General features: G+C 46.7%; 1 long non-coding RNA gene across 1 annotated transcript; it reads left to right on the forward strand.

Annotated features, from left to right (window-relative positions):
- On the forward strand, positions 1 to 27,362 carry LOC103352324 (uncharacterized). The gene is made up of 3 exons (XR_011381965.2): positions 1 to 944; positions 15,950 to 16,089; positions 25,998 to 27,362. It is a non-coding gene; the product is annotated as an uncharacterized LOC103352324 (long non-coding RNA).

A 27,362-nucleotide genomic window follows, 5' to 3' on the forward strand; every position in this document is an offset into this window, starting at 1 on the left:
ATGCGCCCCGGGCCGCGTTCCCGGTTTGGTCGCCCTGGCTCAACCTGGGCGCGGCGAGGTTGAGTCTTCTCTTGGGAATGGTGGAGAACCGGGTCCCGGAGGAGTCACCTGGGAGGTTGCCCGCGCCCGTTTGCGGCGCTAGGGCACTGAGCCAGGAACCGAGGCCGGAACGAAGAGAGGGGGCCCTGCCCCTCGGCCCCCGCCTCAACGAGACCCGCCTCCCCGGGTCTTCGAGCGGACCAAAGTCCGGGCAAGCTGGGATGGAGGAAACTTGGCGGCGAGCCACTCGGGGCGCCGCGCAAAACCTTCGGTCCACAGTGTGCCTTTCCCTGACTGGGAACCAAGAACCAAAACAAAACTTTCCGAGGCCGGAAAGGGAGGAAACGCCCAGTGTCGCCGGAGGGCCCTGGAGCCGGCCCGCCCGGAGCCCGAGCCTGACGCCCGCCGGGCGGAGACCCAGGAAGACCCCTGCGGCAGTTTAAAGAAGTCTCTTCAAGGACTTGCTCCTGAAGACCATGGTTCTCTTAGCAACATGTACATTTTGGAAAAAGAAACAAGTTTGAACACGCCGCGGCCTAATAGAGAAACTAAATCCCCTTCCCACGCCTTGCTTTCCAAAGCTTAAAAAAAGAAACTCAAGTTCACTGTCGCCAGATCAGCCAGATCAAAATCTGCATTTCTTGAGGCCAAGCCCCGCAGACAGGTGTGATGTAGTCTTAGCTATACGTACACATCGTACGTCCCCAGACCTTGGGATTTCAAGCGTCAGGAACGCCGTGCACACACAGTGTGTCTTCATGGGGAACTTCATCTCGGAAGTGAGAACCACGTGGTGCCTTCCACCCGGGTGAACCTGTCGGGCGTTTGTGGACTAGGGGATCTCTGCATAGGGGTGTTGTGGTGATTGCTTCTTAAGTGCACCGTTTAGAAACCCTTATTTCACGGTAAGATATCTAGGTGCTCAAGAACAATTCATGGAGGGAGGATGAGTAGGGGAGTAGTTGATACCCAGAACTGGAGACGGTAAAGCGGTACTGGATGATGTCACCCTATTTTTGCATATGTTAGCTTGTTTAAAAAGTCTTCGTAACATTCATTTACACCTACTTTTTGAGAAAAGCAAATATAGAAATGATGCCACAGGACTCCAAGCCATCAGGCTAGCTCGAACAATGTTGATGCGGAGAATTGTTCTAAAAACTCAACCACTTGCCGGCGCCGCGGCTCACTAGGCTAATCCTCCGCCTTGCAGCGCCGGCACACCGGGTTCTAGTCCCGGTCGGGGCGCCGGATTCTGTCCCGGTTGCCCCTCTTCCAGGCCAGCTCTCTGCTGTGGCCAGGGAGTGCAGTGGAGGATGGCCCAAGTGCTTGGGCCCTGCACCCCGTGGGAGACCAGGAGAAGCACCTGGCTCCTGGCTTCGGATCAGTGCCATGCGCTGGCTGCAGCGCGCTGGCTGCGGCAGCCATTGGAGGGTGAACCAACGGCAAAGGAAGACCTTTCTGTCTCTCTCTCTCTCTCTCTCTCACTGTCCACTCTGCCTGTCAAAAAAAAAAAAAAAAAAAAAAAACCACTTTGGTCACCCTGCAAATGAGCTTGTCGGTGGGGGGCTGGTATCACTAAACAGCACTTCCCCAATGAGACCAGAGTGAGAGAGGCCCCTATGCCAGAATCCGTGCTTAGGAGGCTCTTAAATATCACACCCACGTTATTACAAAGCACGTGAGGGCCCTGTGTCATTCACGATCTACTGAACACGGACCCATAACCACTAATTACCTCTCCCATGACCAGCATTTTTCAGGCCCCCAGGGAAACTCTGGTTTGTGTCTCTTGCCCCATGTTATCCAAACAAAAAGTAGACTTTAAATGCTGTGAGCATGTGTGAGAATTACAGCTGCTTTTGAGTTCAGGAGAATTCAAGTAGCAGAAGTACCTAGGTCAGAGAGAAGAAAATTAGCTTGTCAAACCCTTCCTCTAGGGCAGAAAGTAATAGATTCTTGTATAACAAAGCATTGTTTCCTGGTAGTGTGGAACAGTTTTTCCTTCTAGTTTTCCAACACGTGATTACAACGCTGTCCATTTAGCATGGTATGCAAAAGAGCTGTATGTGGTACATTCACCTCTGTTTCTGCTCTTACCCTCTGGCCCCCAGATAATAGGGAGAGGTTTGCCATGAAGATAAATCTTCTGTGCATTTCAGCTATTTACAAGGTTCGTTAGGGCCCAGACACCATGTGTTATAATTGCCTGGTGTTTAAGTTGTGGAACTTTGTAGTAAGCAATGATTAAGGTTACTAAATTTCAGACAAGATGGTGTAGTATAGAAAGAATGTGGGTGGTATCAGCCACCTCTGCCCTCTCAAGTGAGGTTTCCGCCAATGCACGTACACTCTGGCAGAGCACAGATAAGGCCTGAGTGGGGAGCTTGCTCATTCACTTTTGAAGTATTTGTGCCTCACACATTTAGCGCTTCCTTATCCAGATACATTTTGAAATTGTTAAAAACTGACATAGGTAACAACAGCACATAGCTCACTGCTTATAAAGCCTGCCATCTAATCGTCACTCAGTAAACAAGGAATGAGTAAGCCCAACAGAAATGTCCAGGTGGATGACACCTGGGGGGCCAAGCACTTCATTGCTTTTGCTCAGCTCTTTCATTGCTGCTAGATCCTAGAGCTTATAGAAAATGTCGTGGTGGTGTAGCGGATGAAGCTGCTGCCTGTGATGCCAGCATCCTGTATGGATGTCAGTTCAAGTCCCAGCTGCTCCACTTCCTATCCAGGTCCCTGTTAATGTACCTGGGAAAGTAATGGAGAATGGCGCAAGTGCTTGGGTCCCTGTAGCCACATGGGAGACCTGGAAGAAGCTCCTGGCGCCTGGCTTCAGTCTGGTCCATCCCTGGCCATTGTAGCCATTTAGTAAGTGAACCAGCAAACCAGCAAATGGAAGATCTTACTCCCCCTTTCTCTCTAACTTTGCCTTTCAAAAAGAAAGAAAGAGGCTGCTCTGTTCCTGCGTGGTCAGAGAGCCCCAGCACGCTGGTCGGAATAAACCCCTTGCTGATAAAAAAAAAAAAAAAAAAAAAAAAAAAAAAAAAAGAAAGAGAGAGAGAGAGAGAGAGAGGAAGGAAGGAAGGAAGGAAGGAAGGAAGGAAGGAAGGAAGGAAGGAAGGAAGAAAAAATATCATTAATTTCTACTGTATGATTTTCTCATATTTGTTTTTGAAATAATTTCTTGAGATTGAGCATACTTTTTTATTTTTTTTCTGAAGATTTATTTTATTTATTTGAAAGGCAGAGTTAATGGGAAGGGGGAGAGAGAGAGAGAAACAGAGAGAGACAGTGAGAGAGAGAAAGAGCTTCTACCCAGTGGTTCATTTGCCAAATGGCCACAATGACCAGAGCTGGGCAAGGTGGAAGCCAGGAGCCAGGAACTTCTAGGTCTCCCATGTGGAAGCAGGCAGCAGGAACCCAAGGACTTGGGTCATCCTCTGCTCCTTTACCAGACACTGTAGCTGGGAACTGGATCAGAAGTGGAGCATCTGGGACTCAAACTGGCGCTAGAGGTGGCTTAACCTGCTATGTCATAATGCCAGCCCTGAACATTCTTCTTCTTTTTTTTTTTTTTTTTTTTTTACAGGCAGAGTGGACAGTGAGAGAGAGAGAGAGAGAGAGACAGAAAGGAGAAAGGTCTTCCTTTGTCATTGGTTTGCCCTCCAATGGCCGCTGCGGCCGGCACGCTGCAGCGCAGCATGCTGATCCGAAGCCAGGAGCCAGGTGCTTCTCCTGGTCTCCCATGGGGTGCAGGGCCCAAGCGCTTGGGCCATCCTCCACTGCACTCCCGGGCCACTGCAGAGAGCTGGCCTGGAAGAGGGGCAACCGGGACTAGAACCTGGGGTGCCGGCGCCGCAAGGCAGAGGATTAGCCTATTGAGCCGTGGCGCCGGCCTGAGCATACTTCTTAAAAGATAGAATATTTTTTTGTAATAAAAAAGTAATAAGTGTTGTAACAGGGGACCTCCTGTTGGCAAGGGGCTAATAAACAATTTGGCCTTTCATTTGTGGATGTCCCTACCACTAGATTCATCTTCCTTAGGAGCTTTCTCAGATTACACCTGTCCTCTACATGTTGCTTTTCAGGGGATGCTGTTGCTCCCACTCAAACTCTGGCCCAAAGCTATAGTGGTAGCCCAAATTCCTGGATTGTTAAAACATAACTTGATAGGGCCGGCGCTGCGGCTCACTAGGCTAATCCTCCGCCTTGCGGCGCCGGCACACCGGGTTCTAGTCCCGGTCAGGGCGCCGGATTCTGTCCCGGTTGCCCCTCTTCCAGGCCAGCTCTCTGCTGTGGCCAGGGAGTGCAGTGGAGGATGGCCCAAGTGCTTGGGCCCTGCACCCCATGGGAGACCAGGAGAAGTATCTGGCTCCTGCCATCGGATTAGCGTGGTGCGCCAGCCGCAGCACGCCGGCCGCAGCGGCCATTGGAGGGTGAACCAACAGCAAAGGAAGACCTTTCTCTCTCTCTCTCTCACGGTCCACTCTGCCTGTCAAAAAAAAACAAAACAAAACAAAACAAAACAAAAAAAAACCATAACTTGATAAACGGTAGCAAATAAGAGAGGGGAACTTTGGAGCCAGCATTGTGGCACAGGCAAGTTAAGCTGCTACCTGCAACACTGGCATCCCATGTGAGCACCAGTTCAAGTCCCAGCTTCTCTGCTTCCGATCTAACTCCTTGCTAATGTACTTGGGAAGGCAGAGGAAGATGGCCCAAGTGCTTAGGACCCTTGCACTCACATGGGAGACCTGGAATGGAGAACCAGACTCCTAGCTTTAGCCTGGCCCAGCCCTGGCCATTGCAGCCAATTGGGGAAAGAACCAATGGATAGATTCTCTCTCTCTCTCTCTCTCTCTCTCTCTCTCTCTCTTTCTTTAACTCTGCCTTTGAGATAAATAAATAAACCTTTTAAAAAATGGGGCAAGGGGTGGAATTTGCACAAAATAACCTAAGTCTATATTCTATTCTACAAAACCTGGCTTGTCTCCAGGAGTTGACAGCCAGTCTCAGGCAAGGAACCCAGAGCACTTCCTCCTCCCATTCCTTGGTTCTCGTCTCCTCCCAATCGCAGTCCTGGGTTCACAGCTCACAACACGTTAATCACCACTTAATCTCAGACACATTTCCTCAAAACTGCGTTTACAACAAGTTTCCACTTCAGAAGAATGCTCTGAAAGCACAACACGTTTCCTTATTTGTTTCCACTGTAATTTTGCAAATCTTCCTCCTGTTTGCAGGATGAGAGTGGTGGAGGAGCAGCTCCCAAAGCCTCCTCCCCTCTAATTTCTTCACAGCATCCTGTGTCCGGTGCAGGAGGCCTTCTGTGTACTCATACTTGACAGGTGGCAAAAGAGCTGTACTCATTAAAGCAGAAAAGAAGCATGCAGGTCCCTGAATCCAGTATTCACTTGTTTTCCTTACTCGGTAGAAGGGTAGAGGGTGTTGAAAGCAAAAGCTTTATGCAAAACAGCAAGAAAAGCAAAAGCTTAGCAGAAGGTAGGCAGGCAGATTGCTATGCGGGGGCCAAGAGGCAGAACCACATTAATAGAGCTGCAGAACAGAGCTGAACACGTTCTGCACAGCACGTCCTCTGCCCAGTGCAATGTCAGGCACACCTTTCTTCTGTCCTGAGTGCACCACATGGACAGCCCATTTCCTGATGGGGCACCCTCTCTGCTCCAGGAGGACGTGTACTCTCCCAAGGGCTCCCATGTCTTACTATTTGTGGGAGAAGAGCAACATCTGACAGGTTGTTCAGGGGTCACACTGCTGGTCACCACAGGGAACCTAATAGGGGTTTCAAAAGTAAGAAAAGAGGCCGGCGCCGTGGCTCAATAGGCTAATCCTCCACCTTGCGGCGCCGGCACACCGGGTTCTAGTCCCGGTCGGGGCGCCGGATTCTGTCCCGGTTGCCCCTCTTCCAGGCCAGCTCTCTGCTATGGCCAGGGAGTGCAGTGGAGGATGGCCCAGGTGCTTGGGCCCTGCACCCCATGGGAGACCAGGAGAAGCACCTGGCTCCTGGCTCCTGCCATCGGATCAGCGCGGTGCGCCGGCTGCAGCGGCGGCCATTGGAGGGTGAACCAACGGCAAGGGAAGACCTTTCTCTCTGTCTCTCTCTCTCACTGTCCACTCTGCCTGTCAAAAAAAAAAAAAAAAAGTAAGAAAAGAGAAATTACTGAAAAGTAAAAAAAAATAATAATAATGTAAAAACATGCAAAGAAGTTTGTCATTGGGGCTGGCATTGTGGTGAAGAAGGTTAAGCTGCTGCCTGCAACACAGGCATCCCATGTGGGTGCTGGTTCCTTACCTAGCTGCTCCACTTCTGATCCAGCTCCCTGCTAATGTGCCTGGGAAAGCAGTGGAAAATGGCCCAGGTGCTTGAGCCCCTGCATCCCCATAAGAGACCTGGAAGAAGCTCCCTGTTCCTGGCTTTAGCCTGGCCCAGCTCTGGCCATTGCAGCCATTTGGGGAGTTAACTAATAGATGGAAGATTTTTCTCTGTCTCTTCCTCTGTCTCTCTCTAACTGTGCCTTTCAAATAAATAAATCTTTTTTAAAAAAGAAGTTTGTCATTAATGTAAGGTGGAAAGGCAGAAGATGACATGGAAAATATATTAAAATTGCAAATATGTGAAAAATATAAAGTAATAAGACAAAAAAACATGGAAAAATGAAAAAAGTGTATGTGTGGGTGGGGTAGACTACAATTACCAAACATTTAAAACTTATTATGATATAATAACATTCTAAAATTTAGAGAGCAATCCCTGTCCTTTGTTTTCATTTGAATACAAATGCAACTGGGCCTGAACTTCTTCATCCTCTTTCATTAACTCTCTTTCTTCCATTGATTAAGGCTGTAGACATTCACTCAGCACTTGTTGAGTGAAAAAACTGTGTCTTGTCTGCTCTTAAGAAACTGACAATCTCACCCAGATTCATGATGAAGAGGATGACAGTTACAATAATAATGTTAGCACGGGAGTGCTTGGTACTTAGCTGCCAACTGACAAACACTTGTTAAATGACTAAATTAGGGAATCGCTGGTCCAGCCTGATATCTTGGAGAAATTTAGTTTGTGTTCTTTATATTCTTTCTTCTTTTTCTTCTTTCCTTCCTTCTTTCTTTCTTTCAAGCAAAATGACAGGAACACAGCCCTGGGATCACCAAAGGTATACTCCATTAGCACAGCGATTTGGAGTCCAATGGGTAGCGGAATCCAGAGCAACTTCTGGGGCTCCCTGGCTCCCTGGAGATGACTGCTTATGTGAACTGAAAGAACGGAACACTAGGAATTGTAACACAGGACCCCTTGCAAGAAACATCCTTGGCTGAGCTAAGACCGAAGCAAGAAGACTGGTCACCCTTGAAGACGTGTTGAAGCCTGAATAGGACTAGGAGTCACTTGCTCCTTTGGGTTGGATATGGCTTTCCCCTCAGAGATCACATGCTGGAGGTTTGGCCTCCAGTGTGGTGATGTGGAGGTGAGCCCCAGTGGAAGATAATTAGGTCATAGGAACTGTGCTCTTGGAAGGGATTAATACTGAAATCTGGGGACAGGGTTAGTTCCTGTGAGTATGGATTGATATAAGGGAGCCAGCACCTCTCCAGAAAGCCCCCTTCTGCACGAGCCACTCAGCACTCTCACACACATTCCTGCCATTGTGATGCCATTGCCATGAGGCCCTCACCAGAGCCAAGCAGGTGCTTCTGCCATGCTACTGAGCCTCTGTAACTGTGAGTTAAATAAGCTGCTTTTCTTTACAAAGCACCTAGCCTAGAATATATTATAATAGCAATAGAAAAATGGACCAAGACACCCCGGACTAGCACCTTCTGCCCACGTTACAGCACCACATTTCAACAGTAACACAGTGTGGTCAGTGTTAGGCACATGTGACTTTGTCTTTAACAAACATTTATGGAGCATCTCTATCGAGCTAGGCCATTTTTTAAGTCCTCATGAACAAGACAAATGATTTTGCTGTTTTTGTGGTACTTCCTTAGTGTGGGAAGATAGACCACAAGAATAAGAATAAATGAGACCGTTTTGGATAGCAATACATGCTATGGAATATAATTGAGGTACATTATGGTAGGGAGAGAAGTTTCTTTACTTAGAATGGCCAAAAAGCCTTCCCTAAGGAAGTGACATTTGAGAAGAGAGCTGAGTAAGCTAAAAGGAACAGACATGCAGAAATCTGCAAAGAAGTCCACATGGAAGATTGACAGCTCCGGAGGCAGCAGTGAGATTGATTTGATTAAGTACCTGGGTAGGCGGCCGGCGTAGCTGGAGTGCAGTGGAGGAAGAAAAAGAGAGGTCAGAGGGGGAGGCAGACTCCAGTCAAAGATGGGGAGGTCGCTTTGTGCTCTAAGAGGAAGCTGGGGGGAGGGGTTTGAAAGAGCAGAGCCATGTGATCTGATTTATGTTTTAAAAACTCACAGTGACTGGGTGACAGCGGTAGAAGTGGCAAGAGGGGATCAGGCTCAAGATCTATTTTGAAGGTAAAGTTGACAGAGGTTGATATTGCATTAGATATGAAGTATGAAGGGAAGAAAGAAATCGAGAGTGATTCTAGGAGTTGAGCCTTAGGTAGGTGTTTGCAGATATCGCAGAGGTGGAAAAGACAAGGAGATAATCTTGTCTAGGGAAAGACTCCAGCGCTCTGTTTTGGATTTGTTAAGTTCAATGCTCCTGTTGGAAATGTCAGCAAAAATGTCTACCAGGCAATTGGATTTGGGCGCTCATGACAGAGGGTGGGTTCAAGCTGGGGGATCATCAGCCTCTTTAGATGAGCTTTATGAGCTCACGAGGAAAACAAAGACAGACAGGGAGGTGGAAGGGAGGAAGAGGAACAGAGGCCCAGGTAGGGAGCATACTCACATTTAGAGGTCAGAAGTGGATAAACCAGCAATGGAGAGTAACATAAAAGAAAAAAAAACACCAAGAGAAAGAGAGAATATGAAAGCCAACAGCAGAAAATGTTTTTAAGAAACGGTCATTGCAGCACAGGTGTAAGCTGCTCCTGTGACACCAGCATCCCATGTGAGCCCTTGTTCAAGTACCAGTTGCTTCACTTTCCATCCAGCTCCCAGTTAATACACTTGGGAAAGCAGCAGAAGATGGCCCAAGTGCTTGGGCCCCCGCCACCCAAGTGGAAAACCGGGAGGAGTTCCAGTCTCCTGGCTTCAGCCTGGCCCAGAGCTGGCCATGGTGGCCACTGGAGAGTGAACCAATGGATGGAAGATCTCCCTGGCTCTCCCTGGCTCTGTGTCACAGGTAATGTACCCTAAGAAATGACAATTTGATTTAGGCAGAATGGAAGAGGCCTTGGCACGTGCTGGTTCTTTGAAATGGGACAGAAATCAGATTCAAGTGGAGGCAAAAGAGTGAGATAACAAGTAGAGACAAGTAGTTCAAGAAGTTTCACTACTGGGCTGGCGCCGCGGCTCACTAGGCTAATCCTCTGCCTTGCGGCACTGGCACACCGGGTTCTAGCCCCGGTTGGGGCACCGGATTCTGTCCCGGTTGCCCCTCTTCCAGGCCAGCTCTCTACTGTGGCCAGGGAGTGCAGTGGAGGATGGCCCATGCACCCATGGGAGACCAGGATAGGTACCTGGCTCCTGCCATCGGATCAGCGTGGTGCACCGGCCACAGCGCACTGGCCGCGGTGGCCATTGGAGGGTGAACCAACGGCAAAGGAAGACCTTTCTGTCTCTCTCTCTCTCACTGTCCACTCTGCCTGTCAAAAAAAAAAAAAAAAAAAAAAAAAAAAAAAGAAGAAGAAGAAGAAGTTTCACTATGAAAGGGAGCAATGAAACCAGAAAGTGCTGAGGTGGACAGGGGGTGACGGGGAGGAGCATTAAGATGAGACTGAAGGAGGGGAGCTTGGGTGCCAGCAGGCAGGAGCCAAAGCAGAAGAAAAAGAGGGATGACTGCCGAAATGAGAAATGAAGCCCTCGTAGAGGAAAGGACACAGGGCCTGGCTGATAAGGCTGATAGGATCTCAGTTACTCAGAAAAAAACAAGAATTCTTACCACATGTCAGTTTAGTTCTGCATATCAGAAACCTCCTGGACACTGTTATCCCTTTCCTACAGATGAGAAAAATACCCTCCAGGGAAATGAAAGGGTGGCCCAAGGTCATAGAACAAGTGGAAGTCACTGCTGCTTCATCAGTACAAGAGAGAGGAGGGAACAAAGTGCTGGGAGGTGAGATTCAAGCAACAACACCTGGCAAAAGGAGAGCAATCCCCAAAGTGACAGTTTTTCTCATCCACAGGGCTTTAGCTGTGGGTTGTTTTTTGTTAGCCAATGTGTCAGTGTTCGCCAGGTTACTCACTTTTCCTTCCTTGGTTACTTTCTCCCTATTCCAGGTGTTCTACGTGGATGAGAGGGCTAACTTGTAAAGATCCCTAACAACTTCAAGGAATTTCTCTCTTGCTGTTTAAAAAGTCTTTTTTCTCCTGTCAGTCTTGCAACGTGCAAAAATATAATTGTTCAAAAACTCAGATTCTAATCAAAATCTAAGGTGAACCCACCCTAAACAGGACATCTGGTCATTGTATGAAAAACAAGTCCCTTTTTATAAGGAGAAGGAAACAAAACCAGATCTCCCAGACATGGCTGTAATGCTGTCTACCAAAACCCGTAAGAAAGACCACAGATTCTGATCAACAACTTGCAGGGAGGTAGCCGCTCTGCGTCCAGCTGGCGAGGTCCAAAGGTAGTGAAATGAGATGTTGCTTTGAGTCTCTAAATTCCAGTGGATAACAGATGCCTCCATGTACTTTTCTTTACAGTGCTTTAAGAACAAACTGTCATTGACTAGTTATATTTTTTTCCATCCAGGTCCAAAAAATGTATGTTATTTTTTTCTTCCCACCTCCCACATGCCAGCTAAAAATCACTTCTTTCTTGTATTCCAATCTGTCTTCAAATAGCTCCTCCAAAAAAAAGTTGCCAAACCATAACTTTCTATAAATCTCATGTATATTTCTTTCTTCTGCCATATTCCCTGATACATCATTTAGAACAAGTGGTTTATACCTTGTCACAGGAAGCAATACACTGTGCTTTGTAGCATCTTCCTCATTTGCCTTTTCTTTGCAGGTAAGTACGTGTGATTATGTTGATGTTGGTGGTTGGGAAGGGTTCATCTTTCTTTATTCTCCCTCGAAAATACATTGTCTCTTGCTTTTCGGTTTACACGTGGGCTTCCATTTGGGAGGAAAAATAGTGTAGATAGCTCTGAAGGTATAGCTGCCCATTCATTCATTCAACAAACAAACATTTTACTGTGTTTTGGCACTGTGTTAGGTGTATGATAAGCAGCAGTGAAAAAAAAATGATGGTTCAAGTACTTGGGAAACGGGTGGAGTTCCTTGTTCTTGACTTTGGCCTAGCCTAGCCTGGGATGTTGTGGACATTTGGAGAATAAATCAGTGGATGAGATCTCAATATCTATCTCTCTCCACCCCCTCAACCTCTCTACTACTCTGCATTTCAAATAACAACAGTATCAACTTAAAGCATTGCTGTAAGAAGTAAATAAGTTAAAATCATAAATCATTGAGAGCAGTGCCTGAAATATAGCAGATACAATAGCCATAAGCTATTGATATTATTAAGAAGGGGGAGTGATGGGAGGTGCAATTTCAGAGAAAAAATTCAATTCAGGGTTCTCTAGGGAGGCGAATGAAGTGAAGGAATACAATCTATGTATACTGTCTGTTCTTTAAATATTTATTTATTTGAAATGAGGAGCTACAAAGAGAGAGAGAGACAGAGAGACAGAGAGATCTTCCATCTGTTGGTTCTCTCCCTGGATGGCCACAGCAGCCAGAGCTGGGCCAGGTAGAAGCTAGAAGTCTGGAACTCCATCTGGGTCTCCCACATGAGGGGCAGGGGCCAAATGTGTGAGCCATCTTCCACTGCTTTCTCAGGTGCATAGGCAGGGAGCTAGATCAGAAGTGGAACAGCTGGGACTCAAACTAGTTCTTCCATGTGAGACGCTGGTGGCACAGGGCCACAAGGCTGGCCCCATCTGTTGTATTTTCTTTTTTTTTTTTAAAGTATTTTTTAAAGATTTATTTTATTTATTTGAAAGACAGAGTTACAGAGAGAGGTAGAGAGAGGTCTTCCATCCGCTGGTTCACTCCCCAAATGGCTGCAACAGCTGGAGCTGTGCTGATCCAAAGCCAGGAGCCAGGATCTTCTTCCAGGTCTCCCATGTGGATGCAGGGGCCCCAGGACTTGGGTCATCTTCTACTGCTTTCCTAGACCATAGCAGAGAGCTGGATCAGAAGTGGAGCAACCAGGACTAGAAATGGTGCCCATATGGGATGCCAGCACTTCAGGCCAAGACTTAAATTCACTGCGCCACAGCGCCAGCCTCTATTGTATTTTCTTGAGTCTACGTATTCCATGTCTGCAAAGAGTCTACATAAGAAACTGGTAGCAGTGATCCTTTGAACTTGAGGACAACAGTATAAAGGCAACTCACTTTTTGCACCTTTGCTATTTTCTTCTGACTACTGCCTATTTAAAAATAGATAAATAGGGGCTGGCATTGTGGCAGAGCAGCTGACAACCGCTGCCTGTTAGCATCCCAAATGGGCACTAGTGCATGTCCTGGCTGCTCCACTTCCAATCCAGTTCCCTGCTAATGGCCTGGGAAAAGCAGTGGAAGATGGCCCAAGGGCTTGGACCCCTTCCACCCATATGGGAGACCCAGATGAAACTCCTGGCTCCAGCCTGGCTCAGCCCTGGCTGTTTCAGTTATCTGGGGTATGAACCATAGGGTAAAAAATCTCTTTTTTTACTCCCTCTTGCTCTCTAACTCTTTCAAATAAATAATAAATATTGAAAAATTAAAAATATATAAACTTAAATATTAAAAGGAAAGAAGCTGGGCATTTGGTATAGCAGTCCAGATGCCACTTGGGATGCCCACAGCTCAAATTGGAATGACTGGGTTCCACTTCTGGCTCCAGTCCTGATTCCAGCTTCCTGCTGATGCACACCCTGGGAGGCGGCCGGTGGTGGCTCCCTTAGCTGGGTCCCTGCTACCCAGATGGGAGACCTAGACCTAGCACTTGTTTTTCCTTTTTAACTTCATTTTCCCAACGCTTCTGTCCAAAAAGCCAACTACTTTTTTTTTGAAATCAAATCAATTTACTATATCTTTTAAAGATCATTTCTATTTATTTCCACTTTTTATTCAAAATTCAGAGACACAGACCATCAAGCAGTGTCTTAATCACTACATCAATGCTCTCCATCCCCAGAAATGATCTTTAAGGTGGAATTCAAAAGAATATTTGAGGGATCAGCATTGTGGTGAGGCTACCGCCTGCGGTGCTGGCATCCCATGTAGGCACCAGTCGAGTCTCAGCTGCTCCTTTTCTCATCTAGCTCTCTACTACTACGCCTGGAAAAGCAGCAGAAGATGGCCAAGTACTTGAGGACCTGCCACCCATGTGGGAGACCCAGAAGGAGTTCCAGGCTCCCAGCTTCTGCCTGGCCCAGTCCTGACGAGTGAGGCCATTTGGGGAATGGACCAGCAGATGGAATCTCTCTCTCTCTCTCTCTTTCTGTAACTCTGCTTTTCAAATAAACAAATAAATCTTTAAAAATTAGTAAATAGGGGCTGGTGCTGTGGTGTAGTGGGTAAAGCCGCTGCCTATGGTACAGGCATCCCATAAGGGTACCAGATCCCTGTTAATGGCCTGGAAAAGCAGAGGAAGATGGCTCAGGTGCTTGGGCCCCTGTACCCATGTGGGAGACCCTGATGAAGCTTCTGGCTCCTGGCTTCGATCGGCCCAGCTCTGGTCGTTGTGGCCATTTGGAGAGTGAACCAGCCAATGGAAGATGTCTCTCTCTGTGTCTGTAACTCTGCCTCTCAAATAAATGAATAAATCTCTAGAATAAATAAATACATAAATCCTGTCCTCTGTATACCTCATTGTATTTTTTTTTTTAATTTGGAAGGCAGAGTAATAAAAAAGAGAGATCAATCTGCCATCCCATGGTTCATTCCCCAAACAGCCAGGGCTTAACCAGGCCAAAGCCAGGAGCCCAGAACTCCACTGGGGCCTCCCATGTGGATGCAGGGGCCCAAGCACTTGGGTCATCTTTTGCTGTTTTTCTATGTGCATTAACAAGGAGCTTGATCAGAAGTGGAGCAGCTGGGACTCGAACTGGCGCCCATGTGGAACGCTGGTGATGTTGCACAGGTTGCAGCTTAACCTGCTGCACTACAGCCCCAGCCCCTGGTCTCAGTTTTTATCTGCTGTGTGGTAAGAATGCTTTATCAGCCATTTACTTTGCCAGGGTGGTTTTTTTTTTTTCTGCCTACGTTTTCCCCCCATTTTTCATTCTTCCTATGTTAGCTTTTTTATTTTTGTTTTGAAAATTAACGTTAAATAATGTGAGTCCTTATCTCTTGACTGAAGTACCGTGTGTGAGGCCAGGACTGCGTGTTCATGGCCGCTGGGTATGTGTGTGAATCAGCTGCTTTAGGCTTGCTTCTCTGAAACCTGTTTGAGGTCAGCGGCAAGGCGATGTCACAATGTAGTCTTTCTCCTCCTCCTTTGTCAACAGCAGGCTGCTTCCTGAAAAATATGATGAGCACTGATAGCTCTTGCTTAAGTTCACTTCCTCTACCCTGTCTTCGCACCACACTGTCCAAAAAAGTGCCCACGAGCAGCGCCTCCTTCCGGTGCTGCCACAAAGGGCTCCACGCTGGACTTCGGAGTCACGGGCCCTGCTGGCCTTTTCTTGGGGCTGCCTCCCTGCGTGGACCTCTGCTGCCTCGGGGAGTCCTTCTTCCTACTGCCCAGGTTCCGCAACAGAGAGTTCGCAGCACCGTGTCTCAGCCTGCTGGGTACTTTTGGGCGGTTTCTAAAAGGAGGCAGAAAAGACCTGATATCTCTTGGTCATGTTAATAGCTACATACCTTCCGATAATCATTTTGCAAATTAATTCTGCCTGGCATTTACTAGACCCTTTTAATCCAAGTCTTTCTTTAGTTCTGGGCAATGTTCTTTCTTTGATAATGTCCTTCCTTTTATTCTCATAGTCCTATACCTGTACAGTTTTGGTTAAATCTATTCTCCATCTTTCTTTCTTTCCTTTTTTTTTTTTTTTTTTTTTTTTTTTGACAGGCAGAGTTAGACAGCGAGAGAGAGAGAGAGAGAGAGAGAGAGACAGAAAGGTCTTCCTTTTCCGTTGTTTCACCCCACAAATGGCTGCTACAGCCAGTGCGCTGCACCGATCCAAAGCCAGGAGCCAGGTGCTTCCTCCTGGTCTCCCATGGGGTGCAGGGCCCAAGCACTTGGGCCATCCTCCACTGCACTCCCTGGCCACAGCAGAGAGCTGGCCTGGAAGAGGAGCAACGGGACAGAATCCGGCGCCTCAACTGGGACTAGAACCCAGGGTGCTAGCGCTGCAGGTGGAGTATTAACCAAGTGAGCTGTGGCGCCGGACCTCCATGTTTCTTAACATTATTCTTTTATCCTGCTTCCTCCCTTTCTTTCCCTGCATTCCATTTTGAAAGAATATCTGAGCTCCATTTTCCAACCCATTAATTAATTGCTCATTCAGTCCAACTATTGGATTTAGCAATCCTGTTTTTAAGTGTCCATAAATTCTGGCAGTGTTTTAGAATTGTTTTGTTTGAATGTGACATGCTTACAACTAACTCTGAGGATATAGACTGTGTTTAATTTAAAGCTTTTAATCTTTAATTCATCTTTTCACCTTTTTCATGTTCTGTTAACATTTTTAGAGTGGGCTAGTTCGATTCGCCGAATTTGGTGCTCTTTTTCATGCTCTTGGTTTGGCCAAAATGTTTGTTGACTCTTGGTCTTCTGTTCCTATTTGTAGGTGCAATTCTAAACCGAAACTTGGAGCTGGAATGAATTTCCTCCCTTGAAGCAGAACTTCTGTTTGCCCAGCAGTGCATACGAGTTTTTATTACCAGAAGCTGCCTCTCGGGATTGGGTAGGGACAGGTGGGCTGAGCAGGTGAGTTTTCTGAGCACGATCTCCCTGCCCCTGCGGGCATCGACCTTTTCCTGTCACCTTCGCGGACTCTGACATGCGGCAAGAGTGGTGAATGTTTAACACCCGGCTCTGGGCTGCCGGGGGACGTCCTAACATGCAGCGTTTCCTGATTTTTACGCAATGTGAATTTCTTGCCCTAGCCACTTTGGAGCTAGCACCGTGACATCACTGAACAGGCAGCTGGGAAGAGATATGCACAACAGACTCCTAAGAGCCTGGCTCCCCTCTGCAGATGGCAGCTCCAGGTCGGCTGGGACAGCTGCTTCAGAAAACTTGAACTTACCTCCCATCTGAGCCCAAGCGGTGGAGCTCGCTGCTCCAGGAACAATTCCAGGATTTGTCAGGATCCTTTTTTATTATTATTATTTTATTTTCCAAGACTTACTTATTTTTATTTCAAAGGAAGAGTTACAGAGAGAGAGAGGGAGAGACAGAGGGAGAGAGGGAGAGAGAGGAGGAAGAGAGTATCTTCCATCTGCTGGCTCATTCCCCAGATGGCTGTAATGGCCAAAGCTGGGCCAAGAGGAACTCTCTCCGGGTCTCCCACATGGAGACTACCTTGTGTTGCTTTCCCAGGTGTATTAGCAGAGAGCTGGATAGGAAGTGGAGCAGCTGGAACTCAAACCAGCACTGTTGGGGCTGGCGCTGTGGCATAGCAGGTAAATCCATCACCTGCAGTGCCGGCATCCCATATGTGCACCGGTTAGAGTCCCAGCTGCTCCACTTCTGATCCAGCTCTCTGCTATGGCCTGGGAAAGCAGTAGAAGATGGCCCAAGTCCTTGGGCCCCTGCACCCACATGGAGACCCTGGAAGAACCTCTTGGCTCCTGGCTTCGGATTTGTGCAGCTCCAGCAGTTGTGGCCAAGCCGAGAGTGAATCAGCAGATGGAAGACCTCTCTCTCTCTCTCTCTCTCCCTCTCTCTCTCTCTCTCTGTGCCTCTCCTCTCTCTGTGTAACTCAGACTTTCAAATAAATAAATCTTAAAAAAAAAAAAAAGCAACCAGCTCTCTTATGGGATGCTGGGTTCTCAGGAGGCAGCTTAACCTGCTGCATCACCACACCAGTCCCAAGAGTCTTTTTTAATTTCTTAATTTTTATTATGTACCAGAGAGACAGCAAGAGATATATAATTGGAGTGAGACTGAGCTCTTGTCCACTACTTCACTTCCTAAACACCCTGGGCTAAAGCTGGGAGCTGGAACTCAATCCTGGTCTTATATATTGGGTGGCAGGAACCCAACGACTTGAGCCATCACCACTGTCTCTCAGGGTCAGCATTGGCAGGAAGCTGGAGCTGGGAGCTGAAGCCAGCAAATGAACCCAGATACTCCGATGTAGGGAGTGTCTTTTTTTTTTTTTTAATATTTTATTTATTTACTTGAAAGAGTTACACAGAGAGAGGAGAGGGAGAGAGAAAGGGGGGGGGGGGTCTTCCATCCGATGGTTCACTCCGCAGATGGCCACAATGGCCAGAGCTGTGGTGATCCGAAGCCAGGAGCCAGGAGCTTCTTCCAGGGTCTCCCACGTGGTGCAGGGGCCCAAGGACTTGGGCCATCTTCTACTGCTTTCCCGGCCATAGCAGAGAGCTGGACAGGAAGTGGAGCAGCCAGGTCTCAAACTGGCACCCATATGGGTTGCCAGTGCTTCAGGCCAGGGCGTTAACCCGCTGCACCACAGCACTGGCCCCGGGAGTGGGTGTCTTAACCAGAGACTGAACCACTAGGCTGAATGCCTGCCCCCTGTAGCATCTGAAGAGTGCGGTTCAGTTATTTATATCTACTTAACAGAGATAGAATGCCCTCTTCCTTTTAATGATGTTAGGGTCTTCCACCCTGCTAGATCTTTCTGTCAATCATTACCATGTATTTCATTCTGTTAAAAGATTTTTTGTTCTGATGTTTGCTTGCTGGAAGCACCCTTTCTGGTTTTCCTGTGCTGCTTTGAAGTAATACTTCTACTTCTTTATAATTTCAGTGGAATTCGCAAGAGAAGAAAAGCAGATGTCCTTCTCCTATCTTGTGCGTTAACTTGTCCTAGCCCGGAGCCGAGGTTTTGCTGTAGACTCATTAGCCTGAAGGATATCCTGCAGGGGAGCTGACTCCCGTGCCTGCCCCTCCAGTGGGGCTGTGGCTGTGGAGCACAGAGAGGAGCAGCCTGCAGGGGCCGGGCTGGAGAGCAGCGGGCGGAATGGAGTGGCAGGTGTCTTCCTCCAGGCGGACAGGTAGCAGAAGAACCAGGCGAGTGTTTCCCAGTCTCATGGGTCAGATGAAAGGACTTCCCAGATGTATTTAGAAGGTAGCTGAAGGTGGCCAGCCCCAGAGCCCCTCCACGTGACTCTTTGGTCGATGCTCCTTGGATCTCAACACTTGGAAGGCTCCTGCTGGCCAGGATCAACCTTTACTTTACCCTGGGAACACGACAGGGTGGGCACAGGTCAGAAGTGTGTTGTGGGGTAGATTCTGCTCCAGGCTACCTTTGTGGCTGGTACTGTTCAAAGTCTTCTTCTTTTTATTTTTTTTAAAGACTTATTTATTTACTTGAGAAGCACAGTTACAGACAGAGAGAGGGAGAGACAGAGAGAGATCTTCCTTCCATTGGTTCACTCCTCAGTTGGCCGCAACAGTTGGAGCTGGGCCGATCCAAAGCCAGGAGCCAGGAGCTTCTTCCGGGTCTCCCATGTGGGTACAGGGGCCCAAGCACTTGGGCCATCCTCCAGTGCATTCCCAGGCCATAGTGCCCATATGGGATGCCAGTGCTGCAGGTGGAGGTTTAACCTACTGCGCCACGGCGTCAGCCCCTATCTTTACATTTTTAGGATATATTTTATATTAAAGCATGATATAGGAATCTTATCTTCCTTTTTTTCTAGTTATCATACAATGGTTTCCTAAGTCTTCCATTTAAAAATAATTGATTTAAAACATCACCATTATCATAAGTTGGGACTCTAATGGCAATGTTATCCAGATAAAGGTGAGCATGAAATAAAGCTGCAATGCAGAACAGGACTGCAAAAACAAAACAAAACAAAACAAAACAAAACAAAAACGCATCTTGACTATACGTATAGGATGGAAGAGGGAAAATCTCTGTTGAAAATTCATAAAAATGCATAACCACAAACTAGCACTTATATGCATTTTAGCTTGATTTCACGCTACCTAAACACAGACCACGCACACATACACACACACACACAGAGTGAAATAATCCCTCAAGCAGAAAATGTATTCCAGAGAGGCCCGGGGTTATTTGTATGCCAGATACAAATGCAGAGGCAAACACAAATCCTCTCTGGATAACAGTTTCCAGTCCATGCCCCAAGAACGTCCACAAATAACGTTTCCAGGAACATGAGACTATCTAAGTCAGAAATCACAGAGAAACCAGGTGCCACAGGTAAAAGATACCAGAATCAGACATAAAAAAGAATTCAGATATTAAAATGATCAGAGTGTAAACAACTCTGTTGAATATGTTTAAAGAAAAAAAGAGAGATTGAAAATAATGGGCAGGCTGGCACTGTGGGGTAGCGGGTAAAGCCTCCGCCTGTAGTGCTGGCATCCCATATGGGCACCAGTTTGTGTATTGGCTGCTCTGCTTCCGATCCAGCTCTCTGCTATGGCCTGGGAAAGCAGTGGAAGTGGCCCAAAGCAGCTTGTGCACCCGCTTGGGAGACCTGGAAGAAGCTCCTGGCTCCTGCCTTTGGATCGGCACAGCTCCAGCCATTGCGGCCATTTCGGGAGTGAACCAGCAGATGGAAGACCTCTCTCTCTCTCTGCCTCTCCCTCTCTTTCTGTGTAACTCTTTCAAGTAAATAAATAAATCCTTAAAAAAAAAAAAAAAAAAAAAAAACTAGGGGGCAGTATGGTAGCATAGTGGGTAAAGCCACAGCCTGCGATACCAGCATCCCATATGGGTGCTGATTCAAGTCTTGCCTGTTCTACTTCTGATCCAGCTCCCAGGGAAATTTGTGGAGGATGCCGTAGTGCTTGGGCCTTTGCAGCCACATGGGAGACCCGGATGAAACTCCTGTCTCTTGGCTTCACCTGTCCCAGTCCCGCCATTGTAGCCATCTGAAGAGTGAACCAGTGGATGTAAGATCTCTCTTCCTAACTCTTTCAAATAAATTAATTAAAATCTTAAAAAAAAAAAAAAAAAAGCTTTAAGGGGCCGGTGCTGTGGTGTAGTAGGTTAAGCCACCACCTACAGTGCCAGCATCCCGTATGGGAGCCGGTTCAAGTCCTGGCTGCTCTACTTCCTGTCCAGCTCCCTGCTAATGCGCCTGGGAAAGCAGTGGAGAATGGCACAAGTACTTGGGCCCCTGTTATCCACATGAGAGGCCTGGAGGAGGCTCCTGGCTCCTGGTTTTGGCCTGGCCCAGCTCTGGCTGCTGTGGCCACTTGGGGAGTGAACCAGCAAATGGAAATCTCTTTCTCTGTAACTCTGCCTTTCCAGGAATGAACACATCTTTATTAAGAAATGTTAAGGAGGCAGGGAAAAGGAGCAGTGCAGGAGAGATGGGAAGCTGGATAAGGGCACAAGTGGCAGTCATCGTAACACATGCAAGCAGATTAGAACTCCCCAGTGCAAAGCACAAACCGTCAGATGGGATTTAAAAAGCAAATCCAGGTATGGTTTTTGATTGGTGACACATACAAGATTGAAAAAGAATGGAAATACGGACGTCAGGCAATACAAACCAAAAGGAAGCTGGTATAATTAATAAACATTTGTATAAGTTATCATCTCCTTATTAGTTTATATTTATGAATTTCTCATTATGGCAAATTCAATTCCCTGGGAATTAGATAATTTATATATACCTAAGACTCTATCTTTTATGTGTATAATTCAAACATTGATAGAACTCCAAAAGGAAATAGGAAAGTCAACCAATTTGAGTTTTCCTCTCTCAGTAACGGGTGGATCAGGCACAGGCCCAGGGGTCCAAGAGCCCACCCGAGGTTATCTTCCGAGTGTCTGAGCGGGCGTGATTCTGCTCAGGAGTCCAGGGATCTAAGAGGCTTCAGTGCATTGGCTGAAGGTCACACACACTCCTCCCCACCTCCATTGTCACGCAGCAGCCCACCTTCTGGGACAGTCCCAGCTGCTCCTATTCCATCCAGCTCTCTGCTGTGGCCTGGGAAGGCAGTGGAGGATGGCCCAAGTGCTTGGGCCCTGCACCCACATGGGAGACCAGGAGGAAGCTCCAAGCTTTGGATCAGCCCAGCTCTTGCCATTGCAGCCACTTGGGGGAGTGAACCAATGGGTGGAAAACTTCTCTCTAAATATAACTCTGTCTTTAAAATAAATAAAATAAATCTTTAAAAAAAAAAAAAGCAAAAAAGCTTCCAGCTCCTGGTTTCAGTTCTGCCTAGCCCCAGCTGGTGCAGGCACTTGGGAAGTAAGCCAGCAGATGGTAGCTCTGTCTGTCTCTCTGCCTCTCAAATATGTAATTTTTAAAGTTACCAAGTGTTAATCCAACACACATTTAAAGACAAAATTATTTAAAATGCATGTATTCTTACTGATATAAATCAATAAGTAGTAGCAAAGGAAAACTTTCCTTATAATAGGGTGCCAACTAAAACATGTAGGAAAACACAATTTGGTAATGCACATGGCAATATTTGGCTCAGGCAAGAATAATCAATAAATGCTAGAACTCAAACTGTAATGAAAAACAAGATATTTGCATAATTTCACAGTAACAGCCTACAAGTTACTGATTAGTTATGGAGGGGAAGCCAGTGCCTTCACCCTTTTCCTGATAAAATAGTATTTCTGCCAAAAATGTACATGAAGCTACTTCAAAAAGCTCATGGAGAGTGTTTTATGAAAAAAAAAAAAACAAAAACAAAAAACTAGGCATGCATTTCAGAATTCTTTTGCACCAAAATAAACTTCTCATTTATCTGAGAGGGAGAGAGATAGAGACAGAGAGAGATAGAGAGATAGAAATAGAGAGATAGAGAGATAAGTACACCCATCTATTGGTTCTCTCCCCAAATGCCTGCAACAGCCAGGACTGGGCTGGGCTGAAGTTAAGAGCTTTGCGGCAGGAAGTCAATTGTTTGAGCCATCATGGCAGCCCCCCAGGAAATGCATTAGCAGGGAGCTGGAGTCAGGAGCCAGAGCCAGGGATTGAACTCAGGTACACAGTACGGAACATGCGCATCTTAACTGCTAGGCTAACTGCCTGCCCCCAAACTAACATTTTAATGCTCTTCTCTATGGACTTTTGAAAGTTCTCTTGTGTTTGTGGATTCAGCAGTAAAGTAAGCAAACAGATGGACTGACATTGTGAGACATTCTGCAAGATGATCTCTGTCTGGAAATGTCAATGTCATGAAAGAGGTGACAGCAGGATCTCTGTCCAGATGAAAAGAAATAGGTGAAGGGGCTGGCACCCTGGTATAGCAGGTGCAGTCGCCGCCTGGGTGCCAGCATCCCATATGGGCGCCGGTTGGAGTCCTGGCTGCTCCGATCCAGCTCTCTGCTGTGGCCTGGGAAAGCAGTAGAAGAAGGCCCAAGTACTTGGACCCCTGCACCCGCATGGAAGACCCAGAAGAAGCATCTGGCTCCTGGCTTCAGATTGGTGCAGCTCCAGCCATTGCGGCCATTTGGGGAGTGAACCAGTGGACGGAAGACCTCTCTCTCTCCTTCTCACTGTCTGTAACTCTACTTTTTAAATAAATAAATAAAATCTTTTTTTTTTTTTAAAGAAATAGGTGAAGCCACCTGAATGCAATGAGTGACCTGAGAATCTTCTCATGTTACAAGTGACAGCAGGGCAATTAGGAAACTTTGAAAAGGTTGCAAATTAGATCTTCATTCCATCATCATCCTGTGGTTATGTAAGAGGATAATTTAGGACACGCACTTGGAGGAATTCACAGATAAAAGGGCTTCCACAACTTGCTCTAAAACATCCCATGCAGGGAAGAGGGAACAGCATTAGTGACTTATTGCCTCAAAGCTGACAGCCCTAAAACATCAATATGCTCCCAGATGAGCACCGTGTGTTCACACAAACACCTCTACTGAAGGTTTACAGTAGCTTTATCTGTAATTTGCACAAGCTGGCAATGATGTTCTTTACCAGTGCAAGGACAGTGAATGCAGCAATAAAGGGAGCATATGTGTGTGGGGAGATCTTTTTTTTTTTTTTAAGATTTTATTTATTTGAAAGTCAGTTACAGAGAGAGAAGAGGCAGAGAGAGAGAGAGAGACAGAGACAGAGAGAGAGAGAGAGGTCTTCCATCTGCTGGTTCACTCTCCAATTGGCCACAATGGCCAGAGCAGAGCCAGGAGTCTCTTCTGGGTCTCCCACGTGGGTGCAGGAGGCCAAGCATGTGGACCATCTTCCACTGCTTTCCCAGGCCATGGCAGAGATCTGGATTGGAAGTGGAGCAGCCAGGACTTGAATGGGTGCCCATATGGGATGCCAGTGCTGCAGGCAGAGGAGTAACCTATTGTGCCTTGGCACTGGCTCTGTAGGGGGGATCATAAATGCATTTTGCTAAGTGAAAGAGGCCAGACTCAAAAGCTACGTGCTGGGGCTGGTGCTGTGGCTTAACGGGTAAAGCCACTGCCTGCAGTGCCATCATCCCATATGGGTGGCGGTTTGAGTTCCGGCTGCTCCACTTCCAATCCAGCTCTCTGCTCTGGCCTGGGAAAGCAGTAGAAGATGGCCCAAGTCCTGGGGCCCCTGCACCTGTGTGGGAGACCCGGAAGAAGCTCCTGGCTTCAGATCAGCTCAGCTCCAGCGGTTGCAACCAATCGGGGGGTAAACCAGCAGATGGAAGACGACCCCCTCCCTGCTCTGCCTCTCCTCTCTCTGTGTAACTCTGACTTTCAAATAAATAAATCTTAATAAGAAAGAAAGAAAGAAAGAAAGAAAGAAAGAAAGAAAGAAAGAAAGAAAGAAAGAAAGAAAGAAAGAAAGAAAGAAAGAAAATAGTTGAAGCAAGGCAAAGCTTGTGTGCCTGGGGGAGCTAGCATGGATTAAAGCTGAATACGTCAGTCTGAAACGATTTATTTTTGCGCAGCTACAGAGAAATAGAGACGTGGGTTCACACGGATGCCATTTCCTTGTGGCATGCACAACAGTGGCAACTGCAGTCAACACACATGACACACAGATGTTGGCTTCTAAATCCTGTTCTCCAATAAGAAGAAACAGGACTCCTCAGTGATTCTAGGACTGGGGCATCATGGAGTGTCAGAAAGGAAAGAAGCACTAAAAAATAAAAAAGCAACAGGGCATGTCAAAAAGCACGCTGGACCCAACTGGGAAGTGTTCCCAACGGCCCATGTCGGAACAATTTAACAACAAAATAGTAGCTTGAGATTAGAGCCCAAAAAATAATAGTAATGATGAAATCTGAGTCCATACTGATACAAATGATTAGACACAATAGAAAAGCGACATGTCTTCTTGGGAGAGGAATTACAAATCAGCTATGTAGGCAATCCCCCAGGTTCCAGGAAGTCAGGTTTGATTCTGGTCCTCTCCAGTGTGGGCTGGACTTCACAGATCACCTCCAAAGAATGGAGCAAGGAAAGCAAAAAGAAGACACTCAAGCACAGACAGCGCAGGCAGCCGTCACTGTCAGCAAGCGATCAGAGAGAACCTCTTCAGGAACACGTCATGCTGACGTCACACATTCCCTCTGTAGCACTCAACCTTCTTAACTCCAGTTTAATCCTTGGCACTCCCAAACGGAGAAAAATTCGACAAAATACCAATACCCTTTGAAACAGCAAAGGCCACGACAGCAGCGTCTGAGCGACTGTCAGATATTGGAATAGGCTAAAGAGACGTGAAAAGGAACTTGTGTTAACTGGAAAACTGAAACCGGGAGTGGTGACGGCAGCCTACTTGTAGGTTAGTTGGCCTGGGGAGGAAAGGCCCTGTGGGCAGGCGATATTCCACCTAAAATATGAATGACCAGGAGCCAGCCACACTAGGAAGAGGGCAGGGCAGCTCTGATCTGGGACAGGGTTGGCACAAAGACCTTAGGGCTTCACGCACTGTGTGTTGGGGGAACAGAGATGAGCCAGGACCAGGAAGAGGCCAGATGACACTGAACTTCTGAAATTTGATTTGGCCCAAAAGGACCCTCGGAAGGAAACCATTTTAATATGCTAAGGGTTTCTGCAGAGTGTGTGAAGAGCTGTGGGAGAAGTATGTCCAGTCTACATTGGGATCACAAGAAACAAAGACATTTAAAAGGTGAAGGAAAGATCTTAAGTAAATCTGAGCTTAAAGTGGCTTTTATATTTCCTAAGATGGAAGCTTTCTGGAATACCCGTGGGTTTCCCTGAACTACACAACAACCATGTTTTTACTGAGATACATACTCAAATATGAAGCTACAGCTTAACTTCCAACCACAAATAAAGTCTTTGCTGTAAGTAGGATATGGATTACCCCCACAGTAAATGAGTTTTATTAATACAACCCACCCTTCCATTATTTGAGTTATATATTGACTTCTGGTGGATAAAAATTTTTCAAATAGCCATCTCCTCTTTGTCCGTATTGCAAATGAGATTAAATTGGTGACTTCAGAAGACTAGCAAAAGTAACAGCCTAAGATGAAATTCCTTGTGACAATGATAGAGCTGGGATAGCACTTTCCAATAGCAAGTCAGGGGAGTGAATGTGGCCCCAGTCTAAGACCCGTGAAATGGCTCCAATTGGCTCACGGACAAGGAACATGTGAGGAGGGCTGATTTGGGATCATGACAATTTATGAAACTGCAAGGCTTAACTAGGCAATGGGGTGAGCACTGGGGCGACTTGTCAACAGAGTGGATCCTAACTAAATTGTCTTGTTTCTGTCTCTTGTCCAAAAAGAGAGAAGATGCTCTCCACGCGGTTGGCATGAGCTCTTGGCTACCATCACTGGAAGTCCATGCGGTGGAACAGCAAGCTCCATAACTTGACAGGAACAAGGGGCCACAAACAGGCATGAGGCCTTCACCTGCACCAGTCCGAGGCTGGAGCTCTTTGTTGGTGACTGTCTGCAGAGGTTACCTGAAGTCTCTGTTGGGGACAGCACAGCATTTTTGTTAAACCACAGGCCTCAAGGCCACACTGATAAGTTTAACTGCTTGGTTCAAATCCTGGTCCCGCGGCACAGTAAACCTGCTTGCTTTCCTCGAAACAGGAATAACAGTGTTTATCTTAGGAGCTGTCCAGATTAAAGCAGCTAATATACATAAAGTGCTCATTCTGCACTCAACACTTATTTACTGATCATCTACTTTGTTTCACCAGTTTTTTCAGGGCACTGCAGACACTTGAGCAAACAAGACAAAGCCCCTGGTTTTCTGTGAAGCCTACACATTATCCTTTTATCATCACTGTCATAAACTTCAGGCCCTTGGGAACTCGTGAGGTCCACAGACAGCAAGGCATCACTCGAAAGCCTGTTAGCAATGCTCAATCTCAGGCCCAATCAACCACGACTCCCAGGTGACACCTTTGTAGACTGAAGTTTGAAGTGTCCTGAACAAATCAAGAACCTTGTATTTGGACTTCAGGAAACATTTTGAAAATTTCCTGCAGGCCACGGGAACACTGTTGTTTAAAAGCTGCTCTGGATAAATGCACCTTCAAGGTTATTTTCATACAAAAGTGTCACACTGAGGTGAGTGACCTAAGGAGTGGACATCTGCTCGTTACACACATCTGCCTGATTCTTACAAAACACTACAGCCCAGGGTTTACCTAGGGAACTGGCTCCCTCTAGTGGAAATAATTTCACCTATACATTGTTCAGCATAAGTCCTAAGAGGATCTCAAGGAAATTGAAATTCATTTTAAGTATCTTAACAAAAATATGCATGCCAACAACTGAAAAACAAAGATGATGCTTAAAAAAAAACCCTAAAATACTTGAAGATTGGGTAAGTGCTAAATTGCTTCAAGTCTAAGCTGTGATGAGGAAGTCAATGTTCAGAAGACAGCAACTTAGAAATTCTTTTTAATTTGGGAAAATGAGCCTTCTAAGTGAACAAGCAGAAGTGGTTACTTAATTTATCAGTCAAGGTGTCAGAAAGGTGAATTCACAAGTGTATTACCTGGCCTTGTAGGAAATACGGATTAGTTAATAGCGAAAGCTCTCATGCTCTTTAGTTTCCAAGTATACTGTATGGAAATGGCTTTGTGTTAAAACATCATACACAACATTTGTTATATAAATCGGCCTGCTCTCCC

Source organism: Oryctolagus cuniculus, chromosome 14, assembly GCF_051225735.1.
Source record: "Oryctolagus cuniculus isolate XC-2025 breed Fujian yellow rabbit chromosome 14, ASM5122573v1, whole genome shotgun sequence".
In the NCBI taxonomy this organism is placed as follows: Eukaryota; Metazoa; Chordata; class Mammalia; order Lagomorpha; family Leporidae; genus Oryctolagus; species Oryctolagus cuniculus.